The 24,919-nt window shown below is 38.4% G+C and overlaps 1 long non-coding RNA gene across 3 annotated transcripts in view; it reads right to left on the bottom strand.

Moving 5' to 3' along the window:
- Positions 1 to 9,803: 9,803 nt before the first annotated feature.
- The window catches only part of LOC138105096 (uncharacterized), a 31,798-nt gene continuing 16,682 nt past the window's right edge, over positions 9,804 to 24,919 (bottom strand). Inside the window, exons 3-6 of one of the 3 annotated variants that reach the window (XR_011148386.1) lie at positions 24,469 to 24,533; positions 23,885 to 24,034; positions 22,669 to 22,712; positions 9,804 to 10,100 (exon numbers count right to left, since the gene is read on the bottom strand). This is a non-coding gene — a long non-coding RNA (uncharacterized lncRNA). Of the gene's footprint in view, positions 10,101 to 21,999; positions 22,713 to 23,884; positions 24,035 to 24,468; positions 24,534 to 24,919 lie in introns of those variants that run through there. The other 2 variants (XR_011148387.1, XR_011148385.1) reach the window with 2 other exon arrangements.

The raw sequence follows: 24,919 nt of genomic DNA, 5'->3' as shown, positions 1-24,919 counted from the left end.
GTTCCACCTTAAGTTATTCAAAGTAATTTTTAACTACTGACATTTTTAAAAGTCTAAAACAATCACTACTGTTATGATTGTCCTGGGGTGACTTTATGATGTTTATCCCATGTCGCTGCTCTATGCCCAGAAATTAACTTTGTGCCTTTCTATGCTTCTAAACTGAGCCTGAGAGGGGGAAGGAAAAACTGAGCAAAACTTTTTCAACACAGTTTGCAGCTTGTTCAAGGTCACACAGAGATAGCAGTTTTTCCCAGCTGCCGCAGGGGAGCGAGGAGGCACCCAGATTGCTGCTTTCCAGTCAGCTTTTGGCCAGTTTTTTTAAGTTTCCTTTTCTCCGAAGAGAGACTGAGAGTTGAACTTTGCTTTTCCTTCCCTGGAATTTCGGATTTTCTCCCTTTTCTACTGGACTGCTTTAACCTCAGAACACATCAGGAGGACTTTCCATGGGGCACAGAGGGCCTGGCCCTGGGCCAAGCCCCAGCTCTGAGGCAACCAAAGGGAGGACTCTAACACTTTTTCCCAGGTTTTTTTCTTCACAGCGAGAGATTTTATTATTTAGCGTTATTTCCCTTTCCCTGTGTGTTTGGTAAATAAATAGTTTTATCTCCTTCACTTTCCTTCGAGGAAAATTTACTTTTTCCTGAACCTGGTGGGGGAGGGGTGGTTGTGCCTTATCTCAGAGTATACATTTCTAAATTTGGCCAAACCGGAGCAATGATTTAGCATAGTTAAAGAGGGCTCCAGCCACGGAAGTGATTTTTTGGGAAGAGGTGCTTACAGCTTCCTCTAGACAAAATAGAACCAATCAACTGGCTAGTTTGAATATTGGCAACTTTTTTAAGCCACTTAAGAAGCTTGACACGCCTCTGTGATCCACACTCAAGAATGAACAAACCCTGGGAAAGCTCTCTTGCTTCCAGCTTTTGGACAGGTAACTGGGGGGGGGGGGCCTGCAGGCGGCCCAGCAGGGACACAGCCATCCTGGAGCCGTGCGGGCCTGTTCCACCTGCTGTCCCCAGTGCAGGCCGACCCCCACAGCCCTGCTCCCTGCAGGCGGCCTGCGGCGCGGCTTGGCCAGGCCCCCCCACCCCCTCCAGTGAGGTCAAAGATTCATCTGAGGCTGCTGCCCAGCAAAGATGATGTGACCAACATCAAGAGGCAAATTCCAGCTGCAAGGCCCGGGTGAGATCAGCCCTTTTAGTGCTGTAGGATTCTTTAGAACAGATGAAGCCTGCAGACATCAATCCTCTCCCGAGTCAGAGGAAGAGGAAAGGTGAAGGCATATAAAGAAAACACCATAAAGACACCAAAGTCAGTGAAGAAGGAAGAGCTGAAATCCTGAGAGAGCAGAAAGAGGAGATGCTTCAAGCTTAGAAGCTGAAATTCTGTTGTAGTAAAACTATGGTGATGGACTATGGTACACCAGAGTACCCGTTGAGATTTCATGAAAGCATGGGGGGGTGAAGAGTTCAAACTGCAATTCAGAGCAAAAGTACCTGTGCTGAAATAAGCAAATGTTGAAGTAGCTGTGATTTGATGAGAAGCTTCAACAGAGAGAGATGAAAGTGATGAAAACCCTTGCTCCCAGGGGAGGAGGAGGGCCTCTATTCCTGGAGCTGAAGATGCTCCCAGAGATAGGTGAAGAGAACCTTTGCTTCTGAACAGCTCATCCTTAAAATGGTACCCCATTAGCTCAAGACTGAGCCCTCGGAAACAATTGTGAGGAGAGCTGTAAGTCAGGGGAAGGGACTTTCACATGTGAGCAGAGAACCAGCCCAGGCGGCTGTCTCGCTGTGACATTGAAGCCATGAGAGAAATTCTTTCTTGTGGAGATGTCTCCATAGCATGAGCAAGAGAGACTCCTCTGCCTAAGTGAACTGAAAAAGAGATTATTATAGAGGTGGTAAACTGCCTGAAAATCTCAAGGGTTGTCTTTTTACATTGTCAGTGGGAGAAGGGAGAAAGGTGGGGGGAGGAGAAGTGTTCTGAAGGTTTAGTCTGTTTTTTTTTTTCCTTTCTTTTAGGTCTGTGTAGTGGTTTGGTCTAAAATACTCATTACTGTTTCTCTTCTGTGAGATAAGAATTAGGAGAAATGCAAAGCAGGCACCAAACTTGAAAGAATATAAAGAAGTTTATTAACAGACCTAAAAGAAGGAAAAAAAAAAAATTATACCACCTTCAGAACACTCCTCCTCCCCCACCTTCCTCCCTTCTCCCACTGACAATGTAAAAAAACAACCCTTAAGATGTTCAGTCTGTTTACCACTTTCATAATAACCTTGTTCAGTCCATTAGAAAGAGAAGTCTCTTTTTGCTCATGCTATGAAAACAGTATCACACCGAGACAGCCACCCACTTCCAAATATTGTTCAGTCCATTTAGGAAGAGGAGTCTCTCTGCTTGCAATGTGAGTCCCTTCCCCCGACTTGCAGCTTTTCCCGCAACTGCTTTCGAGGGTTCACTCTTGAAGTTTTTTGGGGTACAGTTTTAAGGTTGAGCCATTCAGAAACAAGAAACAGAGGCCCTTCTCCTTCCCTGGGAGCAAAGGGTCTTCCTCATCTTCATCGTTAGGACTATCTCTGGGAGCATCTCTAGGAACTGAGGTTTTCTCCTTTCCTGTTTGGAGCAAAAGTCCTCATCTGGTTCATCTCTCCCTGTCCAAACTTCTCATGAAATTACAGCTGCGTCAGTATCTGCCTATTGCTTACGAGTTGAACACTCCACCCCCCATATCTTCATGAAATTACAATGGGATACTCTGATATATCATAGCTTCACAACAGACTTTCAGCTTTAAGCATCTCCTCTTTGTCTTCCCTCATGTTTTCAGCTCTTCACAGCAATAAAAGGGTTAATCTCACCTCGGCCTTGCAGCTGGAATGTGGCTTATCGCTGTTGGTCACTGACCTCTGCCGGACAGAGGTGCCGCTTTGCTGAAATCTTGGCCGCAGTGGAGGGGGCGGGGGGGGGGCCCAAGCAGGGCCCCCGCTCAGACCCTGCAGCCACCTGTCCCAGCGCCGGAAACGAGAGAGAGCTTGGGGGGGAGTTTGTCTATTCTTAAGTGTGGATCACAGAGGCAGTCACAACTTTAAGTGGCTTAAAGAATTGTCCATATTCAAACTGGCCAGCTGATAGGTTCTATCAGGTCCCAGAGGAAGCTGTAAGCACCCCTTAGCAAGGACATCCCTTCCAGGACTATGCTTGCTAACCTATGACATTTTGTTAAATAACTTCTTTATATTCCTTTAAGTTTTGTGGCTGCTTTGCTTTCTCCTAATTCTTATCTCACAGAAGAAAAATAAGTAAGTAATGGATATTTTGAACTGAACCACTACAACTACTGACCCTTCAAATTACTTAGTAATTTCAGTCTGCCTCAAAATCTAGTATCTTTTTGCTATTTATAGGAAAAGGGAAGAAGATAACTTTTTTCTGATTTATTTTAAAGAATGTGACAAGTACTGTCCCTCAGGGGTCTGTATTGGGACCAGTGTTATTTAATATCTTCATTAATGACATAGATGAAGGGATCGAGTGCACCCTCAGCAAATTCATAGGTAACACCAAGCTGAGTGGTATAGTTGACACACCTGAAAGGCAGGATGCCATCCAGAGGGACATGGAGAAGCTTGGGAAGTGTGCCCATGGGAATCTCATGAGGTTTAACAAGGCCAGGTGTGAGGTGCTCCACCTGGGTTGGCACAGCAATACCAATACAGGCTGGGGATGAGCAGATTGAGAGCAGCCCTGCTGAGAAAGACTTGGGGGTGCTGGGGAATGAGAGGTTGCACATGATCTGCCAATGCGTGCTCACAGTCCAGACAGCCAATTGCACCCTGGGCTGCATCCAAAGCCATGTGGCCAGCAGGGTGAGGGAGAAGATTCTCCCGCTCTGTTCCTTTCTGGTGAGACCCCAGTGGAGTGCTGCATCCAGCTCTGGGGACCCCAGCACAGGAAGGACAGAAAGGACACTGACATCCTGGAGCGAATCCAGAGGAGGCTACAGAGATGATCAGAGGGATGGAGCAAGCTAAGTCTCAGAAGTGATGTTCTGCTTACAGTTTTCTCTATGACTTGACAGAACCTATCAGCTGGCCAGTTTGAATATGGACAATTCTTTAAGCCACTTAAAGTTGTGACCACCTCTGTGATCCACACTTAAGAATAAACAAACTCCCCCCCAAGCTCTCTCTTGTTTCCGGCGCTGGCACAGGTGGCTGCGGGCCCCGTGCGGGGGCCAGCGGGCCCGGCCAGGCCCTGCTTGGGCCAGGCCCTGCTTGGGGCAGGGCCGGGCCACAGCTCCAGAATGACCCCCCCCAGCAGGGCTGTGGGCAGCCAGAGTGGCTCGGAAACCCCCCCCCCCTCCACTGCAGCCAAGATTTCAGCAAAAGCGGCCGCTGTCCGGTGACCAACAGCGATAAGGCACACAGCTGCAAGGCCAAGGTGAGATTAACCCTTTTATTGCTGTGAAGAGCTGAAAACCTGAGGGAAGACAAAGAGGAGATGCTTAAAGCTGAAAGTCTGTTGTGAAGCTATGATATATCAGAGTATCCCATTGTAATTTCATGAAGATATGGGGGGTGGAGTGTTCAACTCGTAAGCAAAAGCACCTGTGCTGAGATAGGCAGATACTGACGCAGCTGTAATTTCATGAGAAGTTTGGACAGGGAGAGATGAACCAGATGAGGACTTTTGCTCCAAACAGGAAAGGAGAAAACCTCAGTTCCTAGAGATGCTCCCAGAGATAGTCCTAACGATGAAGATGAGGAAGACCCTTTGCTCCCAGGGAAGGAGAAGGGCCTCTGTTTCTTGTTTCTGAATGGCTCAACCTTAAAACTGTACCCCAAAAAACTTCAAGAGTGGACCCTCGAAAGCAGTTGCGGGAAAAGCTGCAAGTCGGGGGAAGGGACTCACATTGCGAGCAGAGAGACTCCTCTTCCTAAATGGACTGAACAAAGTTATTTGGAAGTGGGCGGCTGTCTTGTTGTGATACTGTTTTCATAGCATGAGCAAAAAGAGACTTCTCTTTCTAAATGGACTGAACAAGGTTATTATGGAAGTGGAAGTGGTAAACAGACTGAACATCTTAAGGGTTGTCTTTACATTGTCAGTGGGAGAAGGGAGGAAGGTGGGGGGAGAAGAGTTCTGAAGGTGTGGTATATTTTTTTTTCCCCTCTTTTAGGTCTGTTAATAAACTTCTTTATATTCTTTCAAGTTTGGTGCCTGCTTTGCATTTCTCCTAATTCTTATCTCACCGAAGAGAAACAGTAATGAGTATTTTGGACCAAACCACTACACCTACAAAGAAAGGCTGAGACAATTGGGTTTGCTCAGCCTAGGGAAGAGAAGGCTTTGGGGTGACCCCATTGCAGCCTTCCAGTACCTGAAGGGAGCCGACAAGTGAGCATGTGCTCCATGGTCTAATGACAGTGTGTCCTGCACAGGAAACACAAGGAGAAAGGATGTATTTGCTGATGAAAAGCACATTGGTCTCATGAGGGAAATTAACAGAAACTGGAAGGAAGAGGTTCGTATCATGAAGAGTAATTTGTAAAAATTTTCAGGAATAATAGCCCTCTTAGGGTGCTCATTTTGTTCCACTGAGTATAAAAACAGTTTATATGATCATTTTATTGTGGATATTTCAAATAAGAGCAGATGGCTCCTAGTCTCATTCTCAGGCCTGGATTTCTTTTAGCCTAACATGTAAGATACGTGCTCAAGTACGGAGTTAAGTACACTGAGTCACCTCTTGTTGAACAAGCATGTTTCTCGATGGGGAGGCAGGAGGGGAAAGAAGTATGTGCATTCAGCTTTCACATACAGGTAAGGCTTTTTCTTTGTTGCAAAGTACTGAAAAGAATAATTTTCAGTTTCAATGGGTAAGTCAGGTCCTTGCAAGGGAGAGTCAGACTGAGTTATTGAGAAGGACATCTTCAAATTCCAGGCTTCTGCTGAAGGAGGAAAAGTCTTGCATTTCACAAGAACAAAAAATTAGCCTCTTCCCTCTTCTGCTTGTTTATATACATTTAAACTTAAATTGTATAGCAATAATTTATATCAGAGCACTGTGTGTGCTGTGTGTAAGCCACTGCCCAGCAAGAAGTTCTCACTGAAGTGCTGGCAGAATATCATGCCTGGGGACAGGCATAAAGCTGACCAATGCCCCCAGAAAATAAAATGGGATTATTAAGAATTTTACTTTCTAAATTTTTGGCTAATAAATCCCATCAATTATTTTTTAAATTAACCATTCATACACCATTTATGGTGGCTTTTAATTTCTTGTTTCTCTCAGCATCATTCAGGCTGATTCAGTAACACAGAGTACCACTGTTAAGGGTTTTAATTGTTTCTGCACCTTTCTGCTTGCACAGCAACAGATATGAATACTTTCTTTTGGCAAACTGAAGAGTAGTTTAAAAAAAAACAGCTTCTAAAAGAGAGTGTTATTTCATTTCTTGGATACTTTATACAGTCTTTCTTGTGCGATGTATTTACTGTGCTATCAAAAATAGAGCTGTTCTTCCACTTTGTCTGGTTCAATGAAATGCTATACTTGGAAGAATGTAAATTTTAAAGAGTGACAAGTTTTATTGAACAACTCCTAGACTGTGAGAGAAAGTCAATAAGGTATAATAAGATGACAGCAATGTTGATAATATAACAAATCCTTTAATAAAAATAGCAAAGAAATGTAGACACAACATAAATTGAATATACTTCTATATGACACAAATATGTCTGGTGAATCCATTGAAAACAAAAGAAAAACTGCCATTCCAACACCCTGAAATCACCAGGAAAGTCTTCATGTAGTAGAGATATACTTCCTTGACAGAGATTTATAAGGATTTAAGGGTGATTTGCTTACTTCTCTGTATTTTACAAAGACATTATTGAACTCATACAGGATCTTTGGGATAGAAGATCACAAGCAAGTTTGCAATTTAGATGATCTTTTTATGATCCTGACCAGGCAGAAATGAGTACAGATGGTGACATTCAGACATGAGTTCATTTGTCTTTAGTATAAAGCACAAAGCACTTACTGAGTTTGGTTCCACAGAGCCACATTAGAAAATGAGGACTCCTATTAGGGGAGTGTGAAATGTCATTAATGTTTTATTTAAAGAGTGACTGCGAAGAAAGGTGGTTATTTAGACTGCCACGAGAAAAAAAAAGATTACAAATTCCTAGTCAAAAGAAGTGACTGGCAAAATGTGAAAGCCTCATATAGCTTTGATTGCAGTTAAAGTTTAGCTCAACTTTACTATCAGTAAATTAAGTTGTATGGAAATTACCCAGAATTTAGCAGAGTGTAGATTACTCAGTGGTAAGTCACAATAAGAATGTGCAAAGTACATTTTATTGTATATGTATTCAATTCACACTGACAAAGAGCAGTAGTTTCTTTGATATCCATCAACTCCTTTTCCTTACATACTTTATAATTTTCAATTTCAAACCCACTGCAGCACAAACTTTGCCTTCTCACAGGGCTGCAGTTGTGTGTTTTTTTCTTATTTGTAGAGATTTCTGTTCTTTTAAATAACCCATAGGTTTAGTTGCAATTATAATTAACATCAGCCTGTGAAAACAAGCTGTAACTCTTGCCTGGGTATTCCTTGAAAGAAAGGGTATACAGGAGAGAATTACACAAAAAAATATTAAAAGGATAGAGAACTTTCCTTTCAAGATGTTTTTTTCTGATGTGTAGCAGTTTTTCAGCAGGGGAATTATAAGGAGACACTTTACTACCAAGGTGAGATGGCTTGCTGTTATTTTCTTCTACTGCTGAAAGGCAGTCTCTTGGAAAAAAAAATTTACCCATACTAGCACATGGTTACAGCTAGAAGTCAGCAGTGTAAATGAACAGATCATCACCCACTAATATGGAAAGGAAGTTTCTACTTTATTCTGCCCGCAGCTGAAACTATGGGAAAGATTTATGTAGAAAACTCATCCTTTCCCAGAATAAAATGTTGGTGAATTAGATGGATCAATGTCCAGTATGAAATTTTGGAATGAAAAAAGAGAGATATCATTAAACAAGAGATGTTTAGCTGCCACAATTAGCTGTCAGCTAAAGGGAATGAATTAATGAGAACTGTATCACCTTGCTCAATAGACTAAGTAATTGCTTGATTTCAGATTTTCTGGACATCTAGGTTTCATCTTGGTTTCCTATTTACACCATATCTAGAACGAACTCTGTACACTGCCTGTCTCTAGAAGTAATATTAAACAATATCCAACAGCAGAAATGTGTCCATTATTCTGGTTTCAGATACTTTTTTTTTTCAAATAGATGCTTATTTAGCACAGTAGATTTATAATACACAATACAACAACGTTAAATTGAGAGTCAAGTTATAAGCCAGCTAGATTACAGGCAACCATAATAAACGTAATAGATTTAGAATGGCCTAATATATTCAAACAAATTATGTGTTAGATTAGATAACAGCCATTGCAGTGAGAGTAGTTGACCATTCTGCAATCATTATATGAGACTTATGACTTTACTACTTTTTCCATTCTCAGAATCATCATTAATGACAGCAATTCACTCTGAATCAGGTATTATTTTAATATAGACTACTATGACACGAATACATTTCTGGAGGTGGCTACCTCCTCACAGTGAAATAGTAATTTTCCCAGTGAGATCATCTTTTCCTGCTCGCCCAGCCTCCATGCTGTAAAAACGCCCATCCTACTTTCATATTCTGACTGAAGGGGTGTGAGATTCCCCACAGCACTCCATGCTCCCCACAGCCTCACTATGTCTTGGAAGATTAAATAAGATCCTGCATTTATGTACCCGTTCCCTTCTCTATTCCCCAGCTAAGGAAGAATTGACTCAGCCAAGGAAATGGTGATGTAACAGCCAATATGGTTCAAAAGTCAATGATTAAATAACATTGCATCACAGAAATGCAGCTATTCTTTTCTGATTGTAGCCTGCCTGCAAGATTCCGCCCTAAAATATAATTCTACCTCCTGGTAACAATGTCATCTATTTATTTTTTACATTAAAATTGTTTGTTCAGGTTGGGCTGGGAGTTAAGGAAAGGGAAAATCAGCTGTCTTATTATAATGAACTTGTTTTGTAACATGAGACCCCAAAAGAACTGGTTTTGTATCACACAGCACTGAAGAACACAAGATTGAAGGCTCCTGCAACAAAAGGAAGCTTCCTGACAAGCTGTTCCCACCCTTGGAGCCATACTAACATAGGGACTTCTCAAAAGGCCATCATCTTCTAGATTTGTAATGACCATCTAAAAAGCTTGGGCAGCCTTACCAGAGCCAGGACTTTCCTTCCACACATCAGGGGGTTTCAAAGTCCAAGCAATACAGACCTGTCACTCAGGTGTGCATCAAGAAAGCTACAGATGGAGGAAGTTCACCTCAAGGCTTTAGCTTTGACCTTCAAGGTTCTGCTGGTTTTTCTCCAAGGCATGTTGGAAACCCACCAGCTGTAACCTGTGTATGAGTTTTTTGGGAGCTATAGATCCCAACAGCTTCAGCTAGGAAGCTACATGGAATTAATAGGAACAAACTGAGGCTGTCATTCCACTGGTTTCACATTTATCCCCTCTGCCAGCAACATTGGTGCTCCCTTCTCCACATGATGAGGTCTTGGTGAACTCCAGGCTAAGGATCCCAACCTATACTGGTTTTTAAAAACACTCATAGTGAGTCACATTCACAAGGATTACTTAAAATGTAAATTTATTTTACTTTTATTTTTATGTTATATATAAACATAAAAATGTGTTTATTTGGGGGGTGTTTGCTCACCTATTTGTTTCAATCTTCATGGATGACTAATTTAGAACAAGGATAGTTCAAATTAAAAATATATAAAATGGAGTTTCTGATTTTAAATGGAAGCTAGAGATAACACTGAGAAACAAAGCAAATTAATATTATAACTGTTAGAACTGTAAATGACATAGAGGTGCTGTAAGATAAATAGTGCTGCTAATTCTTCACTGTTAGACACTGTGAATCATTAAGATGTTTTTTTCTCTAATGGAAGCAGTTTCAGCTGGCTGATGATTTTTCTGCAGAATTAAATTAATTCCCTGTAATGAAAAAATTGCAAAAATGAGTCAATTTTCCTACTACAGGGTTTTATGAAATAGTTTATCTGGAAAAATACTAACTTTCTTAACATTCTTACTATGTTCCCCAGAATTATTAGACTATGGCTTCCCTTGTAAATCACCTCTTTACCACCTGTAGTTATTTCCAACAACTCTTAGTAAAGTATTTACTCAATGCTAATTTGTAAAGTAGGCTATTTAAGGAATATGTTGATATATTGAGTGAGGAAAATGTGAGCTGAAAAACAATGGAGAATCTAGGCACCTAACCTAAATTTCAGAGCTTATACAGCTTTAAACCATGTTTCTTCTAGGATTAAACCTAAGCAAATTCGCTTTTTATATTAGCTTAGTAATGCATTGTTAAACCACAACAAAACCTTGCATGGACATTGTGATTTCAATCTATATCTAGGCCATATCAATGAGAATTGGTTTAATTTTAGTTTAAAACAATATTGTAAATCTTTCCTAAATATCCACAGGGCTTTACAGGTTTTTAACAAAATTACTTCAAAATGTCTTCTTGTCAAACCTACATGATTTTCAAATCCAAGTAAAGAGGCTTGAAACTCAGAGTAACCCTCTCACAGGGTTTCAGAGCTGTGAGATGAAATCAAATCATTTTCAAGATTTGCAATCAGAGGCAATCAAAAATCAAGGGAGAAATAATTGAGGCTGTAACAACATCAGGTTTGATACCAGTGTTTTCTGCTTTCCCAACAGGGTGGTGTAAGGAAGCCTGTGCAAGGAGAGAATCAACCCTAGTTCTCATAGCACTCAAGTACCAGAATCCATCTTCTGCCATTCCTCCTCCTTTCTTCCTTCACAGGAGGGGGGAAAAGCATTCAAAATCACAGAAAAATCTAAGTTAATACATTCCCTCAGATACTGGGAAGCCCTAAAAAGCTTTTAGCTGTTCAGAAACACCACAAAGAAATCCATACGGGTCCATTTCAGGAAGGGCAGAGAACAGATCATATGCAGTTGTTTGAGTGATACTTATTAAAAAAAAGTAGTGATACACCTGTCCAAGAAAAGGGTAATACACTATGTCTAAGATGTTTTCAGGCACATTATAATCTACTGAAGTGTCAAGAATAAACATTAGCCACTGGGCAGATGGAATTCATGCTGAGAGAGTAATGCAATGTCCAGTACAGTGAAACCACAAAGAATAGTAACTACCAAATGCAACATGATATTTGTCTGTGCTCAGAGCTCAGTGGGAAATCCAGAACCAAGTTCTTCCATTGTGATTATTCACCATTTAGAGCTCTTATTTAGTAGCTTTGCTCATAGAGCATTGCAGGATCCTTAATGGATCCTTAATCAGCTGACTGCCACATTTTCCAGTGCAAAGAAGGGTTGAGAAACACTGCAGCATCTCACCCCCCCACACACACACCCTACACCACCCCACCTCTTCAAGTGTCCTGGCAAACTAGTTAGTTTGCCTTATGTCAGGGATCTTTGCTTAAAGGTTTTTTCTGCATCTCACCCACTTATCATCAGCTGAATGGCACACAGGGACCATATTTAGATTAGTGAATCTGGCCCTTAATTTCTAAATGTTGTCACATGATTTGGCTTTCTATAGCCCCATTGATATGATGTAAACTAATACAAAACTTCTGCCTTTGCTACTCTGTAGTTTCAGGATTGTGCATAAAGAAACAATTCTTTCAAAAATCAGCTCTTTTTAACAACTCTGGGCACACTTCTTTGAAAAGTTGTCTTTATACTATTGTTTCTGATTAGATAGCTCTAAATTTAAGTCATCATACCTTTTACACTTAATATTTGTCATGTAATAACTCATCCCCTGATAGTCTGTGATTAGAGAGAGACAATATCTCCATCTCCTTGTCGTGAGTTCCAATGCAGAAGTTTACAAAGGTAAAAAGAGGTTAATTACCTGAAGATTGGTTGAATAATCCCACTGTAATGAAAACTAATGAAAAAGCCTTAATAAAATTATGTTAAAAAATAGTCTTCTAATGTTGAGTCATATACTGAACTAACCAAAAAGGGATTTTTTTTTTTTTAATTTCACATGGAGACCCTTCAAAAAAGAACACATTAACAAAATTTAATAGCTCCTATTGTTCTCTTCCTTAGACTCTCTTCATTGCATCTCAGTACATACTGGGCACAGTTCTTCAACAAAAGTGCTCACCATAACTCATAATGTGTTTACAAAAGATTAGTTTCTAGAATAACATAGTGTTAACGTCAAAGTACATATAAATACTATGGTTTCCTTTCAAGAAATTAAAATTATGCTCTACTTTTAAATAGAATATGGAAGTTTATAGTTTCTACGCTGAGCAAATTTGTTTGGAGTATGTTTTAGGTTTTGTTAATTTTTTTTCATTATTTTGATAACAATCTTTTTATCCCATGCAGATAAAATCGATAAGGCATGTCCTTCTGAGTGCAGCATAACTTTTCTTTTTCCATTTTGGGATTTAGCTGTCTGAGGAACTGTTCTGAGGCATTTTCATCCAATAGCACTATATCTCTTTAACAAAACACACTCAAGGCCTCACTAGAACATGCTTTGCCTTGGCTAGAAAAGTGACATCCTCTTAGAATTGTAGGATACGATTCCTCTCCGAAATGGACATCTTTTAATTGTTACATGGAGAGGTTACATTATAGAGTCTTTCTTTAAACAGAACACTCAGGCTTTTATTTAAAACTTTATATGAGCATTTGGAATGTTTTTACAAAACTTACACAGTGTTTGAAATTATAAAAACTTGCGCAGTTGCCATATGAAGACTAGTAGCAAAGTACCTGCACAGAACATAAAAATTTTGGTTTATCTTTTCATAAATACACGCGCATACAAAATGATGGTATAAAGTCAAGGAGAATGGCATTACAAAGCCAAGGAGATTTTAAATCAACTGATTTGCTTGGGGTTTTTCGTATGTTTATAGGAGGCTGAGCAGTACCATTCAAAACATTACAAGATTCTATTTGGTTTGGTTTCTTGAATGAGCTATTATGAGTATTTTCACAAATTTCATTAGGAATTTTTTTTTCTGTATTCTGTATTTTAAATACTCTACTCAAGCTCCATAATTAGCCAGCAAATCATATACTAATTTACTGGATTTTAGCCTTAGCATACAGGAGGTTAGGTTTAAAGTATCTCAGTTATTGTCCTTTCTGAGGCCATAACATCAGTCAGCTGTAATTCACACCCTCACAGCTGAGTTCTAACTCTAACCAGGTTCTAGTTCAAAACAAAGCAAATACCACAACTTTCTTAACCTAAACAAGGGCTGCCAATGAATTAAACTATTCCTTTAGACTTTGCCCTAAAATATATTAAGAGCAATCATTTCATCAAAAATACTGCAGAGCCTCTTGAGGACATCAGCTCATTTTAGATGAGGCTTTTTAAAAATCACTACAACAGATCACAGCGTAACCAATGACTTTAATTATTTGTTGCCTGCACTAAAGTATGCATTTGAAAAATGCAAATACAGTAATGCTTTGATGAGGATAGTTAAGTTAGGCTTGAGCCATCCTAAAAACTTTTTAGCATATATGCTCTTATCCTGAGTATATGGATGTGTGAATTAACAGTTATGATTATTTGGCTGATTTGTTGCTGAATGAACAGAAGGAAAAGCCAAGCCAAGGATACTTACTGTCTTTCCAAAACTGCTGTTAAATGCCTTATCAAGTATTTTGAGTGGAATTACTACTCATATAGTTAACATTGAACTTTTTTTTATGAGGAAATATTTGCAATATATGGTAAAGAAATTTGGGCTTTTTTCTCATTACAATAATTTCAAAAGAACTGGGATAGAAAATTACACTACCTAATGGATTTCTTCTTTTCTCTACAGCTTCAGGAACATAACCATCTGCCTCCATCCACACCTCCCCTCTGAAAAAGCTACTAGCTGCAATACATGGTCACCTGTTAGCACTTCTTATGCTATAGAGTGAAATGATCCAAACATTTGTAGTTAAGCCTTTATGCCTAACCAGAAATGGAAATATTATACTTAAAACTGCCTTTGTCTAAAAATCTCAAAAAAAATCAACTTTCCTCAGTATGAAGTGACAACACATACGGGTTATTGTTCCCATTGTTCTACATTATGAGCCCAGATCACTAATGGAAGTAGCAAAGATAGCCTGGAAAGCATATTCCCAACCGGGATCTCTGGTCAATAAATCCTAGAGGAGGAATCTGAAGGACAGCAAGAAGAAAAGTGGTAGGAGGAAATTGTGTCAGCAGAGGCAAATTTCTTTCTACTGTTGTTATACAACAAAGGTGCACTAAAAGTGGTTCCTGAATACAGGTAACAGAATTTACCACCTGAATTGACAAATTTTAGCAGTCATTTTCAAATGTAGCAGTATCTAAACAAGACTCTGTACCTACTATTAAAATGCTAATGATGGGAAGCATAGTAGTGGTGGCTGTATTTTTTGTGACAGTCTTCCCTTCCAGTCTGAGTATGAACATGCTTTTGCATTTACCACATTTCATTATTGTTTATAAAGAAATTAATAGAAGTACAGACTCACCAATTACCTTAGTGTGCCTGAACACATTTGTATTTTTCCTTCTAATCCTCTCATGTTCAGTGTTAGATTGCCTTAAAACAGTAAGTGTATACTTCAGACATCAAAATTCATCTCCAACCTCTCATCAGTTTAAAATTGCACACCATTTTGCAATCCACCAGTCTTTTGATTGACACAGATTGTTGGCTTTCACACAGTAAGACTTGAACACAAGCCAAATGCATATCATACATTCACTGACTTGGCAGGAGCATGGTTGCATAGGCCAGTTTTTGGAGCTGATAATCCAGCCCTGGCCCTCAGTGCCTAAATTTCCTTTTAACATCTGTTATTCAGCAATAAATGCACTGGACTGTGAAAAACAGGTTCATATTGTATGAATGTTCTTGAATCCTCTGGGAATTTGCATGTGGTGCATAGTTAAGTCCATGGCTGAAGCTGGCTGGAATCAGTTTCATCCGTTGAAGCAGATGAGTTGAAAAACACACTCAATTATATCAGCTGTTCCCTTTATACAGGTATGCAGATTACTTGAATTTCAACAGTCCTTTAGAATAGCCTTGGCAAAAATTCCCCCCCTCCTTTTTTTTTTTTTTAAATATGTCTTTTGATTTGCAAAGAGAATACATACAAGTTCTCATCTTTCTCTGAGCTGAAAAAAAGTGTCACACATTAAAATGGTATGCAGCCCTGAAGAGATCATCCTATTTCCTTGAGCCAGTAAATCCTATCTAAATTTGTATTTCATATAAACTGTGCCAAATATCCCAGTTTGAACCTGAGTTTGATCACAAAGTTTTCAGCAGCTTTACCAAGTATCCTGACTGTTTTGTACCTATTAACTTGAAGCATGAAAAATATGCAAAACCAATGTATCTTTGTCTCCTAATAATACAAATTGAAAAGGTAAACATCTTCGGAGCAGATCTGTAATTAGTAACTTGTAAATTTGTGTAAGAATTTTCAGGCATGACTTGCAGAGATGACTTCACAGAGTATTCTCCCTTTATTATTTACAAAATAGAGCTGCACATCTTCCCCCTCATGCCATCAATTGCCATCTCTTGGTAACAAGCACTACAAACTATCTAAAATTGCCAGCACCTTCAGGTTGGTTGGGGTTATACACTTATATAAAAACTGAAGGACATGATACCTTTGTTTTAGTTCTTAGTATCTAACAACATGACTGAAATTAAATCCTGTTGTAACTTTTGAAATCCAAATGTCTTTAAGCCATGAGTGTAATTTCGTCTTCCTTCAAAGCCACAGGGGTTTGGCTTCCTGGGCTTAAGCCTAGGTTTTGGTGCAGCTGTGTGACCTCAGGTCAGACAGCTGTGCAGAAAGAGCTGTGCAGCATGAGCCATGAGAAGTGAGGTCTGCCCTACGCTGCTTTGCAGTTCTTTTTAGCTGGGCTACTTGTCCCTTGTCCCTGTCCAAGCTGTGCCACAGCAGTGCTGGCACCTCTGTGCTGCAAATCTGTGTGGTGCTCTCAACTCCTGCTGACACCAGATCTGCTCTGCTCACCATGAGCAGGTGAGGGGACTGTGGGGACAGAGTTTGGCCATCATGTCTCCATCCTTGGCTGCCTCATTGTCATCCTCAGCTGTTGGCTGACCTTGATCACTGGAGCAGTCTGCCCTTGATAGAGCTTGGTGGAATTCTGCTGTGTCCTCAGCTGCCTGACACAGGAGGATTGAGTCTTACCTTGATTGCATCCTTGAGGAATCATCTTTCAAATCTGTATGGTTTGTTCTTATTAGCCTAAGCAAATACTATGGAAAGGTTAGCTTAGGACAGATAAAAATTCAGGAGAACACTACTGAATTTCTGTGTTCTCTCTGGTTCTCTTCCAGTTTGGTACATAATTATCCCCTTCCAAAGAACGTCACTAGCATAAGAAACTCAAATTTCTGTTAGGTGTCCTTTCTTATTACCTCTTCAGAAGTAGGTGTACAACAAAAAGTTACCCACTTTGTGTAAAGTGAAAAAGGTCTTGGCACATATTGAAATATTACAAATACCCCTCAGTGCCTATCTCAAATGGGCAGCATCAGCAGGATAGTTATCCTACTTACAAAACATCTCCTGTGACTTTTTTGGACCAAACAGATGATGGCTATGTGGACGTTTCAGCCTGAGAACTTTGGGAAAGCCACACATGTATAGAAGTTCTGTCACATAAACTCTCCTGTTGTCCAGTGTGGACAACATCGACTGCATGAGGCTCTGACTCAGACCAGGGAAGTCTAATTTGGATGTACTTTACGATCACAACTACTCTTTGCTCTGTATTCCCTGGTATTAACTTACAGAACACAGCCTGCAGTCTAATTCTTGTAAAACATCCCTGAGCAGAGGGATTTGGATGTTCTCTTTTCTTGAAATATAGTTTACCCACTGCAGACTGTACTGCTGAATTATGCAAAAGAAATGCCAAAAAGAGACAATAATAATGTAGAATGAGGGTACCTGCCAAAAGAAAATAATTTTCTTGAACAGCAGTGTCACATACAATACTATAAGCTATTTTTCAGTAGAAAATTGAATTAAAAAAAAAAAAAAAGAAAAAGCCCTGAAATAAAAGAAACCAATTATATATTTCTACTGAAAACCAACATATGACCCAGAAGATACCTGCATTTCTAGTTATTAGACATCATCTCGAAGTTTTAGTTTGAGTTTTCTTTAATGAAATCTTAAGTTCTGACAAATGGTGAAGCTGAACATTTCTGTGAAATAGTTTGCCTTCAGAAAGCAACATGAGGTCAGAAGATAGCATATGATAAAAACAGAACAAAAAGATAGACTAAAACCCTCTTATTTTTATTACTGCTGCTATATTGGCAAGTGACTTACTGTAGATGGGAAAGCAACAGTCTCCCACAGAAGTAGAATAAACATTAAATTGATGGCACTGAACGATTCATGACCTCATTTTATGTGATGTAGAAATCTGGACATAAAGTCAAAATACAGATTATCTCCCTTGGAGAAGTTGCAGAGAAAAGCCATTATGAGGAAATCCTTCCTAAAGGAGAAAACACGGGATTTGGTAAGGTGGGAAGGGAATTCACAATATTCTATAAGAAGTGAGATGTATTTTTTTCCAGACAATTCAGAACTCTTTAAATGTATGGCACTGACATTTGTCTCTCCACTGAGCTTACCAGACTCCTTTTTATTACCCCACAAGGGTATTTTTCACTTAGTATGCACATAATTCCTATAAACTTTACAGAATTTATGCTCATGCATCAAAGATAGAACAGATATCCTTGATCTTATGTCTACATATTATTAGTAGAGAAAACAGGTAGGGATAAACTTTGCTAGCTCTGTAGTTCATTGTCTGAATCATAAGTGTGGTAAGTGCAAAGATTTACAGGGGGAAAAAATGAAAACACAGAAAAGAGAAAGCAAGACAATTTAATATCTTACAAGTAAGACTGAGATATTAACAGATTTTGATTGTTAATAAAACAAAACCTAGTTCCAAAATATTGTTTGTTTTCCTGAGAAATAAAAACTTTCAAATATTTTTGGTTTTGATATTTTTAAGCCACTTTTTTCATTGTGTGTTTTTCTAATGATTTTGGTCAAACTAAATACGCATTCCTTCATGAATATCAAGTCCAAGCAAAAATTTAGCACTTACTGCACAAAAGGTGCACATAAAGTAAAATAAACCACAGTGTAGTGAAATACTACTAATTTGCACCCAAGGAACTTTGATAATTCAGAACAAAGAGGAGTATAGTATATAGCAGCTCTACATGTTGTAAGGACTAAGGTATGTAACATTACCAACAAAAAAAATGGAAAGTTTTCTTTTATATAAATGGATCATGTGTAGAAAAATATCATAAAGTGCTATTACTTATTACTACATTGTAGTAATAAGTACTTTTCAGTTGATTAAAGGCCAAAAGAATAAAAACTATAAAACAAAAACCTCAGAGACAAATAACTGTTCGTGTGTATACATGCAGAATCTTACCCAAGGTGGGTAACAGTTACAATAGCTGCATTTACAGCAATATTAGAAGATGAATAAGCATCTGAGATGAAATCCAGCAATAAAGAGTTCCTGCCAAACAAGCAATTCCAAAAAACGTTCATGTCAAGGCAGTTCTTGTGAGGTTGTCTGTTGCTTTCTTTCATAATAGGTAATATGGCCACCCCTTTTCCCCAAAACCTGAGAGAAGTATCTTGCACTGTTTGCTCTTCTAACTAGACTGCAGGAGGCAGTCCTCTTTCAAAGGAGAAGACAAGTGGCAAAACCCTGGGTCATGGAGAAAAGGCACATTGCATCAAGTACCACCTTTATTTTGGGAAAAAATAAGTTATAAAACAAAAACTGAATGTATGGGATTCATCCTGGTGTAAAGATGTACACTGTACCATGGGCTTTGGGTTACTAAATACAGATCCAGTACAAAAATATGCAATAATACCAGACATAATTATATATTATTACAATACAATATATAATTAACAATAATACCTTCTCCAAGGTGTGGGACACACTGATGTCTCCTATGAACAAATGGGTTGAACCTAAATGCTCCTAGCAGTGTAAATTTCATTAAAAGCACACTTCATTTAATTCACAGGTAATCAAACATTATCTGGTATCTAAGGTACTAAGCAAACACTTTAATCACTTCTGGCATTAGGAAAGACAGGGTGAAAAGAATTTAATTTAATTATGAATGCATATATTTTACTTTTTGAATTTGAACTTTTAGAAGTTCTACCACATGCTGTTTTACACTGACATTCCATTGACTTACATTCTATACATGACAATCATGGTGTCATTTCTTCCAGTCAGAGTCTAAGAAGTCTTTGTCACTAAAGAAACTGAACTTGAAGAATATAATGTACTTAATGAATAGACACAATTTGTTACTCAAGGATTTACTATTTACAGTGATTGATTAGGATAACTGTATGTTTACTTTCATGACTGTGGTCTCTGTGACTAAGCAAAGGGCTGTATTGACTACCTTGACTAGTAGTCTAAGCTTCTAGTTTGTGTTGAGTTGGAAAGGACTTGCTCAAAGGTAAAAAAATGTTGAAACTGTAAGCTCTTTATTTTCATGATAGCATGGTATTTTTCTTCCTCTTTATCTGCACTTTAATTACATTAATGAAGAAGAGTTAATGTTATTTTTTTCTAAGTATGGCTGACATATCCTGCAATTTAGAGACAATGCTGCAAAATATCCCAAATTAATGACTGTCCGGTATCACATTTAAAAACATTTTTAAAGTCTACAAATACAGTATGAGTTGCTATCATCTGTTCTCGAGCAATGTTTTACAAAAGCCACAGAGCTGGCTGACCCTGAAAGCTGACAACTTCAATATTAAATATTATCAGTCCAATGACTGAAGAAAGTGAGGGATGCTATATACAAATGCTTTGCCTTTACAGGGGAAAGCTAAGCTGAATTAGCTAGAAAAGCTACTGTCTGGACAGTGAAATTGTACTTGTCCAACAATTAAATAGTGAGCAAATTTTGTGAAAGAATATGAACTCATGTCCTCATTAACCCCTTCCTACTTCCCATTTAACCCTATTTCTTGAAAAGAGCCTTTCTGATGCAAGAAAACTGTTTTGCCTGTGTGAACTCTATGGAATCCCTAAACAAGCTATTAGATTTGGACAGTGGCTTACAGTTTAGTAAAGGGCTAAAGTATGCAGCATTACTAACAGAAAATCAGAAAGTTTTCTTTCATATAAATAGACATTTTAACATAAATGTATGTTAAAAAAAAATCATAAAAATCACAGTTTCTTTGAAAGTACAGAGTTTTGCCTTTTTTTTTTTTTCTGTCAACATAAGGAGCTTGATTACAATCAGGAATGGCCAGACTAGAAGCTGCTAACTTGATGGTCATAATAATTCCCTTACCTTAGTCCTGCTTTTTCCTCTATGGATAGACATAGGAGGGGGAACAGTTTTAGCACAGGCTTTTAAGTTCACCTATTCATTCTCATACTAACTGATCAACATGAACAACAGGAAATGAAAATCCAAGTTGAAAGGTAACCTTTGTTGAAAGTACAATTCCTAGGTTCTTTAGTCCAGCACATTTTAACACACAAAAAAGGGAATCAGTAGGATTTCAATGGTGGGTTTTGTAATAATCAAGAGAACTGTTTCTCTCTGTGAAGTATAACCATTTTAGGGAAAGACTTGCAGAACTACATCAGTTTTAAGTAACCTCAATGAAGGAAATCTAGCCAGTTTAAGGTGTTTAAAAGCTTACTTCAGAAGCAGCAGTTATTTCAAAGACATAATCTTCTGTAGAATACATAACCAATTTAAAAAACCAAAATATCATATTTTATCTAATAAGCAAGCATATAGATAAATGACTTGAGGTTTTCAGTGTTTCAGAGTATGTGATATGAAAATATGCAATACACTAAGAGGTCAAAGTTAAGAATTTTATGTGCAATTTGTCAAAAACCCCTCCAGTTTTGAAACAACAGTAATTTTTAATTAAAGTAACAATTTTTATTAAAATTTTATTAAAACAAATATTTATTTCTCTACTAATATGTAATATGTTTTAAAGGGTTCTTTTAATCAGCCTGCTGCAGGTTGCTGGTAGAGAGGAAGTCCAAGAACTTATAATGGAAAGGGATTGTAAATGAGATATTGCTCAGGTTTTCTCACAAAAAGCTTACAGATTGAAAAATGTCCTTTACCACATTTTTACTAAAATAGGAAACAAGCTTTCTTTCCAAACACTCCAGTGTAGTATGATCTATGTGTCTTATTTTATTTTACAACAAGGCATGACTACTTTGCCAGTAGCTTCCACACTCCTAATTATTTTCGATATCATTTATCTTCAGAATATCTAAAACGAAAGCTGTGTCTAAACTCATGTCTTGGAGATTCACCATGCTTGGATAGAGAAGCAATAAAGAGAACTCTAACCTGAGTATAATTCCTAGACTCTGAAATGTATAGCTATGATTTATAATTGTCTTTTCTGTGTGTCACCCAAAGCGAGAAATTATTAGATGAAAGTACTGTAAAGTGGTTAAGGTGGTTGGATTTTCAATGATTTTGAGAAAAAATTCCTACATTTTTAGGTTTATGGTAGGATCAATGACAGCTAAGGTTTTTCCATTTAGTTAGCTATACCCTTTTTCAAAATTAAATCTAAATTTCACACTTTGTGGAAAAAAATCCTCTCTTCAAGGATGTTTGGAGGCATCCTTGCTTTGTCCTGCAAGGTTTTATGGAAGAAAAACTAATAGTAGAAAACCAGAAAGACTGTCAAGCTATTTTACTAGATATATTTAGTCACTCAAACTGATATCTTCTTTGGCAACTTTCCAAAGACTCACAGAGAATCATGCTTGCGTCAAATCATCAAATACTGGCAGAAATAGAAGCAGAGGTAGACATAAAATAATCATACCAACAATCTCATATTATAATTTAAAAAATAACTTAATAATTTGCTTAACTTTTTGGTAATCAGCCTTAAAACAACAGCAACAAAACCCCCTTCCAAACCAACAATCAGCTAAGAGCATTTTTTATAAAGTACATTAACATAGATACTCCTCTGCAAAACTTGGTTGTACTGAAGATAGTGCAACAGATGCCTGGAAAGTGAAAATTTAAATTTGAATTTCTCTAGAGAGTCAAAGTTAGTTATAAGTAGTACATTTCTAGTGATTTGATCTTTATCTTTGCAGTTATTTGTTAAATTCTTTGCCAATAGATGTAAATTTGAGAAGCAGAAATAATGAGGATTTTTTTTTCCAGGGAAAATATTTCTGTGTTATTTAAAAGAAAATATCCAGGTTTTCAGTTTAACCTTGAGGTAAACAGTTACGATTTTGCTATTTTGTTTAGATTCATCTTAGATTGAATAAGTGGCAACCAGTTTTCCACACCACATGTCAAGGAGCAATCTCCATAAAGCAGCAGAGGAGAACTACCTTCCTCCTCTTGTGTTCACTTGCTCCTTTGGGAAGAAGTCTTCCTGTGTGCAGCAAAGAAGCAGATGGAGAGAAAAAGTTATTTGGAATGGAAGAAATTGAAATTTGTTGCAAGGCGCAAGTCAGTAAAACTGGGAATAAACTCGTGAAAAGAAAAAATGTTTTGGGTTGGAAGGGACCTTAAAGACCATCTAGTTCCAACCCCCCTGTCATGGACAAGGACACTTTCCACTAGACCAGGTTGCTCAAAGTCCCATCCAACTTGACTTTGCACCGTGCCAGGGATGGGGCATTGTCAGAGACTGAAAATAGTTCATGCCTCAAACACTGATATAAAGTTTTGCTCATTATAAAGAAGCTACAACTGAAGAAGTTTCCCTGAAGAGTGGGACTTTGAACTAAAAAGTCAAACTGTTGATTAGATAAAGGGAAATGCATTGTTCCATCATCTCAGGCTAAGGGAAAGTTGTGCATCCACAAAAGGCCAAAGGCACCAGCTGCAACTATCGCCGGGTGAGTTTGGGGTGGGGAAGAGCACAGCTCACAGAAGCCAGGTTTACACAGACTCCCCCCACCTGAGGGGGGAGGAGGAGGTTTTGGGTGCATGGTGCAACCTCTGGTGAGAGGCAATGAACACCTATCCTCAGATTACACAAACTGGCCCAGCTGTGGAACCCCCAGCCCCACAGGGCACATCCACCAGACATCCACGGGACTTTCCCGTGAGAGGCTTGGCCCCACAGGGCTGCACGTGGTGCAACAGGCCCAGAGTCTGCTGTGAGAGACTGACCCCCACCCCAGGGGGACATGGCTGGACATGCCCACCCAGCCTGAGCATGTACACCCATGGGACTCTGTGCCTTCCGGAGGGACCTTCACCACCAAGACACCAGCTGGAGAGGATCAATGGACATCATTGGGATCCATGGAGTGGTGATATTTGCCTTATTCTGTCCCTGTCTTTCTGTCCCCCCCCCCACCTATTTTCTACTTTTTTCTTTCTCTCTCTCTCTCATATTTACCATCAAATAAAACCCTTACTATTGTCACTGGCATATGGTCTTGTTTGCACCTTAATTTGGGCAGAGGCATTGTTAAGAACCTTAAAACTGGATCATGACAGGCATCCACAGCTTCTCTGGGCAACCTGTTATGGTGCCTCACCACCCTCGCAGTAATCATACACAAAAGAACATGCTTGGAAAGAGTTACTTACAAAATCTTTTATTCCTGTTCTGTTTCACCTTGAGTTTTCTTTTTATGAGTACTTTAAAAGTGAGCTTCTTCAAAGTATTACTCATTGCCTCTTTCTGTTCTAATAAAACTTGTTTTTTGCAGGTAAGAGCTCTTCTCTCTGCAGCACCTGCTGTTTAAAATAAAGGACAAGGGTAGGCTAAGATATTTCTGCATACTTTTTGCAAATGTCAAAGCACATTTTATTAGTATCCAGAAGCAGAGTTTACTTGTCTCCAGTGTACTTTTTTTTGTTCTGTTTTTTAATTATTTTATAGCAAGACAAGTTCTATCTGTTTCTGCCAAAGCTACCCTGACATGTATTAACAATCAAAAACAAACAAAAAAAAAACACCTAAAAAAACAGAAGAGAATATTTTATACAGAAATAACCCCATGTCTTTTCAATCTTATGCTAAATAGGATTTGATCAACTTTTAGACTTATGAACAAATAAGATTATTATTTTTAATATATTTTAATATGTTCAAGGAAACATACTGTAAAGGTAAAACTCAGAATTCTCTGGCTTAAGAAGTTACATATTTTAGTTATATAAATGTTTACCTGATTTTCTTTCTGTATCTGTCAGAGTGTAGAAAAGACAGGAAATTTTCCTGACTGTCGTAAGTCTATAGAGAAGAGTGATGAAAGTAAAGTTAACATAAATCCTGTTTTGTTAAGTCTGTAATTTACTAGTATGCTAATTTTTCTGAGAAGTTTGTGTGGGAAATTCAAAAAGAATCAGGGACTTACAGCAGTAATGTTCGACCATCTGAATTGCCTCTAGAAGCAGTATTAAAAGATTTAAACAAAAGATTACTGTAGGAGAACTATTTCTTCTTTGTTGAAAGCCCTGGAGAATTAACTTTTCTTAAGGAAAGCGATAAAATTAGTCATTAAGCCCTCAATTAACAGTTCTATATTAGAAGCTGAGTAAAGACAGAATGGGATGATTCATTTCTAAAGTTTTTATAGAATCAATGAAAGGACAAACAAAGTTTAAGTTTTATGAGAC

The sequence above is a fragment of the Aphelocoma coerulescens genome, chromosome 2 (assembly GCF_041296385.1).
Source record: "Aphelocoma coerulescens isolate FSJ_1873_10779 chromosome 2, UR_Acoe_1.0, whole genome shotgun sequence".
In the NCBI taxonomy this organism is placed as follows: domain Eukaryota; kingdom Metazoa; phylum Chordata; class Aves; order Passeriformes; family Corvidae; genus Aphelocoma; species Aphelocoma coerulescens.
The sequence above is the reverse complement of the archived record's forward strand: the minus strand, read 5'-3'. Positions and strand labels throughout refer to the sequence as shown.